Genomic DNA, 7728 nt, shown 5'->3' with positions numbered 1-7728 from the left:
TCCATCCCGAGCAGCACACAACCTAATCAGATTACGCAGCACACAACAATCAGATTACACAGCACACAACCATATGACAAATCTATTTTGACCCTTTTTTCAAAAACAAAATGTTTAGTTTCAACAGGAGGGTCCCTTACCTGGAGAGCTCCTTTCTTAACCGTTCCTACAATTATTGGTTCACTTCACTTAAATCGAGTCTATTGTCCACGTAGAGGTTGGTTTCAATCCTATCCATCCCGAGCAGCACAAAACCTAATCAGATTAAGCAGCACACAACATAATCAGATTACACAGCACACAACAATCAGATTACACAACACATAACAATCAGATTACACAGTACACAACAATCAGATTACACAGTATACAACCATATGACAAATCTGTTTGACCCTTTTTTCAAAAACAAATTGTTTAGTTTCAATAGGAGGGTCCCTTACCTAGAGAGCTCCTTTCCTAACCGTTCCTACAGTTATTGGTTCACTCCACTTAAATCGAGTCTACTGTCCACGTAGAGGTTAGTTCCAATCTTATCCATCCCGGGCAACACACAACCTAATCAGATTACGCAGCACACAACAATCAGATTACACAGCACATAACAATCAGATTACATAACACACAACCATATGACAAATCTTTTTGACTCTTTTTTCAAAAACAAAATGTTTAGTTTCAACAGTAGGGTCCCTTACCTGGAGAGCTCCTTCCCTAACCGTTCCTACAGTTATTGGTTCACTCCACTTAAATCGAGTCTACTGTCCACGTAGAGGTTAGTTCCAATCCTATCCATCCCGGGCAACACACAACCTAATCAGATTACGCAGCACACAACAATCAGATTACACAGCACATAACAATCAGATTACATAGCACACAACCATATGACAAATCTGTTTGACCCTTTTTTCAAAAACAAAATGTTTAGTTTCAACAAGAGGGTCCCTTATCTGGAGAGCTCATTTCCTAACCGTTTCTACAGTTATTGGTTCACTCCACTTAAATCGAGTCTACTGTCTACGTAGAGGTTAGTTCCAATCCTATCCATCCCGGGCAGCACACAACCTAATCAGATTACGAAGCACACAACAATCAGATTACACAACACACAACAATCAAATTACACAGCACATAACAATCAGATTACACAGCACACAACCATATGACAAATCTGTTTGACCCTTTTTTCAAAAACAAATTGTTTAGTTTCAATAGGAGGGTCCCTTACCTAGAGAGCTCCTTTCCTAACCGTTCCTACAGTTATTGGTTCACTCCACTTAAGGAGGGTCCCTTACCTAGAGAGCTCCTTTCCTAACCGTTCCTACAGTTATTGGTTCACTCCACTTAAATCGAGTCTACTGTCCACGTAGAGGTTAGTTCCAATCTTATCCATCCCGGGCAACACACAACCTAATCAGATTACGCAGCACACAACAATCAGATTACACAACACACAATAATCAGATTACACAGCACACAACCATATGACAAATCTGTTTTGACCTTTTTTTCAAAAACAAAATGTTTAGTTTCAACAGGAGGGTCCCTTACCTGGAGATCTCCTTTCCTAACCGTTCCCACAATTATTGGTTCACTTCACTTAAATCGAGTCTATTGTCCACGTAGAGGTTGGTTCCAATCCTATCCATCCCGAGCAGCACATAACCTAATCAGATTACGCAGCACACAACCTAATCAGATTACACAACACATAACAATCAGATTACACAGCACACAACAATCAGATTACACAGCACACAACCATATGACAAATCTGTTTGACCATTTTTTCAAAAACAAAATGTTTAGTTTCAACAGGAGGGTCCCTTACTTGGAGAGCTCCTTTCCTAACCGTTCCTACAGCTATTGGTTCACTCCACTTAAATCGAGTCTACTGTCCACGTAGAGGTTTGTTCCAATCCTATCCATCCCGGGCAGCACACAACCTAATCAAATTAGGCAGCACATAACCTAATCAGATTACGCAGCACACAACAATCAGATTATCCAGCACACAACCATATGACAAATCTGTTTTGACCTTTTTTTCAAAAACAAAATGTTTAGTTTCAACAGGAGGGTCCCTTACCTGGAGAGCTCCTTTCCTAACTGTTCCTACAATTATTGGTTCACTTCACTTAAATCGAGTCTATTGTCCATGTAGAGGTTGGTTCCAATCCTATCCATCCCGAGCAGCACACAACCTAATCAGATTACGCAGCACACAATCTAATCAGATTACGTAACACACAACCTAATCAGATTACACAGCACACAACCTAATCAGATTACACAGCACACAACAATCAAATTACACAGCACACAACAATCAAATTACAATCAAATTTCACAGCACAACCATATGACAAATCTGTTTGACCCTTTTTTCAAAAACAAAATGTTTAGTTTCAACAGGAGGGTCCCTTACCTGGAGAGCTCTTTTCCTAACCGTTCCTATAGTTATTGGTTCAGTTCACTTAAGTCGAGTCTACTGTCCATGTAGAGATTGGTTCCAATCCTATCCATCCCGGGCAGCACACAACCTAATCAGATTAGGCCGCACACAACCTAATCAGATTACACAACACACAACCATATGACAAATTTGTTTGACCATTTTTTCAAAAACAAAATGTTTAGTTTCAACGGGAGGGTCCCTTACCTGGAGAGCTCCTTTCCTAACCGTTCCTATAGTTATTGGTTCACTCCACTTAAATCGAGTCTACTGTCCACGTAGAGGTTGGTTTCAATCCTATCCATCCCGCGAGGAAACCGCGTTGTATCTTTGTTGCGTTTAATCCTCTTAATGTCGGTTCTAGTGACGACAATGATGTTCACTCGCGGTGGCGATGTGGATGCTGGGTGGCAGTTTTCTAATGTGCAGAGTGGCATGAGGTAATGTGGGAAATAGTCAGCGGGGGACGACGTTAACGTTGGGTGGCGGCGGCTTAAGGAAGGAAATGACACAAAAAGGAGGGTGGGGGTCGGAATAAGGAAGAAGATGACAAAGAAAGAAGGAAGGGCGGCAGTTGGCTTAGGGTTTGTTGTGGTGAGTGCAAAAAATAAGGAGGTTGGTTGCTGGCTAACGGTTTGGCTCAAATGGCTTAGCCCCAGGACTTATTTTTATAATTATTATGTTGTATTGGGCCATGGGCCCAAAACTTGGGCATTTAATCCAAATTGTTCATGTGGAGACATGTGTATGGGGATATACCATGATTTTAAGTAAGACTGGACTACAATATATAATTTCTCTTTATAATTTATTAATTAAAAGATGAATATTTCACAGGATGATAAGATGTGACTCGATTTTAACCCTAAGTGAGTTATGAACTTATAGTTGTGAAGGCTTGTCCTTTGATTTGCATGGGTGAGAATGAGTTTTGTTGTTGATTTAATATGCCTACCATTCTAGAGACTTAACTAAACAGGGAGTCAGGAATGTAATCTTAGGAGATGAACTTTACTCCTTCCGATATGCTGAAAGTAGATGTGATATGAACCACGATCAAGGAATTTCCATACCTCAAGGTCCAATTACATGGACGAGAGCTAAGAAGCTACAACAAACCTTATACAGTTATATTCAAGCTATGGTGAGCTCATCAAAGGAAATTATAGAAGACACTAGAGACCTCCCTTGTATATTGTGCAAAGTTGAGCTTCAAGAAAGAGATGAATTAAATGCACTTTAAGTTGCATTTAATGAACTCCGCTGAATTTATGAAACTAGTCCAAGGACGAGTCAATAAACACATTTTATTAATTTCATTATTTAATTATAGTTTAAATATTTGTTATATTTAAGCTAGTTTTAAATATAGAAGTTAAGGTTATATTCTAACTCACATAAGTTACTATATTCCACCATTAACTAGCCATTTTAATATGGAAGTTATGGGCATTTTTCATTTACTAGCTCATTTAATTTGGGAGTTATATATCACATAGATTAAGATTCTAAGGGCTATATAAAGCCTTCTTTTCTTTAATTAGACATCAGATTTTGAAATTAAGAATAGAATTTCTATTTTAGGTTTGTTGAGAGCTAAACTTTCTTTGCAAATTCTTGTGTTTAGAACTTGCATGTAGAGTCATTCAAGTGGTATTGATCAAACTTCTTGTGAAGTGATTCGAATCACGAGTTTAGAAACGAGTTTTCTTTACTGTTGATCTTGATCATCAAGGTAATCTATTCCATACTTTCCCTTGGGTTGATTTTCCATATCATTTGGTATCAAAGCTTCAGGCTCAAGATCAGATATATGTTTCATTGTGCTTATCTCTTTTAATTCTCTTGTAATTTTTTTTTTCTCAGTTTGTGTAGAATGTTCATGTTCTATCACAAAAATATATAACAAAAAAAAGAAATCTTATGTTCTTTAAAGTGTTAGATTGGATCTTATCAACACTTTGTTCTTCTTTAAGATCTTCTGAATCAATTTTCTTGTTGGTAAATTGATTAGATTTTGCCAATTAGTAGAAAAAAATAAAAAAATAAAAAGCCATTGAAAGAAAGAAAGCATATTGATGTTAAATGTCTTTCTTTTTTTCCTCTTGATTATTATATGTAACTCTCATATGTTACTACTTCTAAATTAGTCCTTAATCATTTTCTTTCTTTAATTCGTTTCTTTGTCGTTATTCGAATTGCTCCTTCAATACCCTTGTGTATGTGTTGAGTGTGCTGTCTATTCACTTTGAATTGCAGTTAGCTCTATAACATAGCTTGTCTCACATCCCAATTTATTTTTTGGAGTGTGATTTGTGTGTGCTCAATTGTGAGGGTGAGTTTGTAAGGGAGTGACACATTGATTTGAGTGTTGAGTGCTAAACACGAGTGAACTACATTTACGAGTGAATACACGTGAGGGAGCGCTTGTGAGGTCCTTTTTTTTTTCTTCTTTCTTTTACCTTTCTTTTGTAGCATGGAAAATCCAGACAACAATACTGACATTATTGATGTACGATTGAGAGAAGCCCAACAACGAACCATGGAAAGACTAATTCGAGGAATAGAAGAGTTGATTGGTCGAATAGGTAGATTGGAGATTCAAAATCAAGCTCGATAGAGGATTCCACTACCTACGCCCTCAACCGATACATATGAGGGCGACAATTCTGATCACCACGAGGATAATCCACATGTGGTTGGTCATGGCTTGATGCAAGGGAGAGACCATGGAAGAAGGTATCATAATTTACAACAACGAGTTCCTTATGATGATAGAATTGATCGTAACGTGGGGAGCATCAAATTAAAACTTCCCAAGTTTTATGGTAAAACCGATCCAGAGAAGTACCTTCAATGGGAGAAAATGGTGGAGTCGGTGTTCAACTGTCATAATTTTAGTGATGAAAAGAAGGTACTGTTATGCATTGCTCAATTCAAACAATATGCTCAAATTTGGTGGGATAAATTGATGTCAAGTAGGAGAAAAAATCTTGAAACACCAATTGATTCATGGGTCGAGTTCAAAGAGTCCATGAGGAAGCGTTTTGTTCCACAAAAATATTTTCACCGGGACATGGCACAAAAGCTTCAAGCATTGAAACAAGAACGCAAATATGTGGAGGATTATTACAAGGAGATGGATACATTGATGGATCGACTTGAACTCGATGAGGACATGGAGGCTCTCATGGCGCAGTTTCTTAATGGGTTAAACACAAAGATTGCGGACAAGACTAATTTACAGCCTTATTCTAATATTGAGAAGTTGTTGCACATTGCAATTAAGATCAAGAGGCAAATCCAACGAAGGTCTCAACGGTATTCTTCTAAAACTTTTCCCAATTCTACTACTACATGGAAAAGGGATAGTAAGAACATTGATTATAAGCATAGAAATCAAGAGATTAATGAGAAGCCTCAAGCTAAATTTGAGAAAGGGGAGAGTTCTAGAAGAGGGAAAGAAAAAGTAGAAAAGTCTAATGTTCGAAATAGAGATTTAAAGTGTTGGAGATGTCAAGGGGTAGGACACTATAGTAGAGATTGCCCAAATGCAAGAATTATGACCATCAAGGAGGGAGAAATTGTTACTGATGATGAGGCACATGACGACATAAATGAGGAAACTGATGAGAGTGAGGAGTTTAGTGAAGAGGACCCTACACATATATCTTTGGTTACTCGACGAGCTCTAAACACCCACATTAAGGAGGACGGCCTAGACCAAAGGGAGAACTTGTTTCAAACTCGGTGTCTTGTTCAATCTATACCTTGTAGTGTTGTAATTGATAGCGGTAGTTGCACCAATGTTGTGAGTTCCATTTTGGTCAAAAGACTTAATTTAAAGACACAACCACATCCAAGACCCTACAAGCTTCAATGGTTGAATGATTGTGGGGAAGTACGGGTAACTCAACTAACTCTTGTTTCTTTTACTATTGAAAAATATGTTGATGATGTTTTATGTGATGTTGTATCCATGCATGTTGGAGATTTACTACTGGGGAGGCCTTGGCAATTTGATCGTCGGGTAATGTATGATGGGTATGCAAATCGATACTCTTTTACTCACAACGGTAGAAAAACTACTCTTATTCCATTGTCTCCAAAAGATGTATTTATTGATCATTGCAAACTTGAAAAGAAAAGGCAAGAGGCTGATGCAAAAGCAGAAATTGAAAAAGAATCAAGTGAAAAAAAGAGCTTGAGGGAAAAGCAAGAGAGTAACACTCAGCCTAAAGAAAAAAAGAGAGAAAAGCCAAATCAGTAAGCTTGTATGTTAGATCAAGTGAGGCTAGGAATGTTTTGCTCTCTAACTAGACTATTCTTGTACTTATGTGCAAGGGATCTTGTACTTTACTAACATGCTTAACCCTTCTTTGCCTAGTGATTTTGTTGTGCTTTTGCAAGAGTTTGAAGATTTATTTTCCGAGGAGAAGCCTAGTAGTTTGCCACCACTTAGAGGGATTGAACACAAGATTGACTTCATTCCTGGCGCGCCCATTCCAAACCGACCAGCTTATAGAACTAATCCAAAGGAGGCTGAAGAGATACAAAGGCAAGTAAGTGAACTCCTTGCTAAAGGGTATATACGTGAAAGTTTGAGTTCTTGTTCTGTTCCAGTTATTCTTGTACCTAAGAAAGATGGTTCTTGGCGTATGTGTGTTGATTGTAGGGCTATAAACAAGATAACTATAAAGTATAGGCATTCAATTCCCAGATTAGATGATATGCTTGATGAATTGCATGGATGTAGTCTTTTTACTAAGATTGATTTAAAATCGGATTATCATCAAATTCGCATGCATATTGAGGATGAGTGGAAAACAGCTTTTAAAACCAAGTATGGTCTTTATGAATGGTTGGTTATGCCTTTTGGATTAACTAATTCACCTAGTACATTCATGAGACTAATGAACCATGTCTTACGAGAATACTTAGGTAAGTTTGTGGTTGTTTATTTTGATGACATCCTTGTTTACTCTAAATCTTTAGATGATCATATTACCCATGTACGCAATGTTTTGACTACTTTAAGAAACAAATGTTTGTACGTAAATTTAAAGAAATGTAGCTTTTGCATGGAAAAAGTTAACTTTCTTGGGTTTGTAGTTTCATCTAATGGTGTTGAGGTTGACGAGGAGAAAGTGAAGGCTATAAAAGATTGGCCTACATCTAAAAATGTAAGTGAGGTAAGAAGTTTTCAAGGTCTTGCAAGTTTCTACCGTAGGTTCATTAAGAATTTTAGCACAATTGCTTTACCCTTGAAT

General features: G+C 37.6%; 1 long non-coding RNA gene across 2 annotated transcripts; it reads right to left on the bottom strand.

Moving 5' to 3' along the window:
* Nucleotides 1-1596: 1596 nt before the first annotated feature.
* On the bottom strand, nucleotides 1597-3027 carry LOC111480047. 2 transcript variants are annotated; one of them, XR_002717736.1, is made up of 4 exons: nucleotides 2666-3027; nucleotides 2432-2571; nucleotides 2093-2207; nucleotides 1597-1949 (listed from the first exon to the last, which is right to left on the bottom strand). It is a non-coding gene; the product is annotated as an uncharacterized LOC111480047 (long non-coding RNA). The 2 variants fall into 2 exon arrangements; XR_002717737.1 differs by lacking the exon at nucleotides 2093-2207.
* Nucleotides 3028-7728: the final 4701 nt, after the last annotated feature.

The sequence above is a fragment of the Cucurbita maxima genome, unplaced genomic scaffold, assembly GCF_002738345.1.
Source record: "Cucurbita maxima cultivar Rimu unplaced genomic scaffold, Cmax_1.0 Cma_Scf00005, whole genome shotgun sequence".
NCBI lineage: Eukaryota > Viridiplantae > Streptophyta > Magnoliopsida > Cucurbitales > Cucurbitaceae > Cucurbita > Cucurbita maxima.
This window is presented reverse-complemented; position numbering and strand designations above follow the sequence as displayed.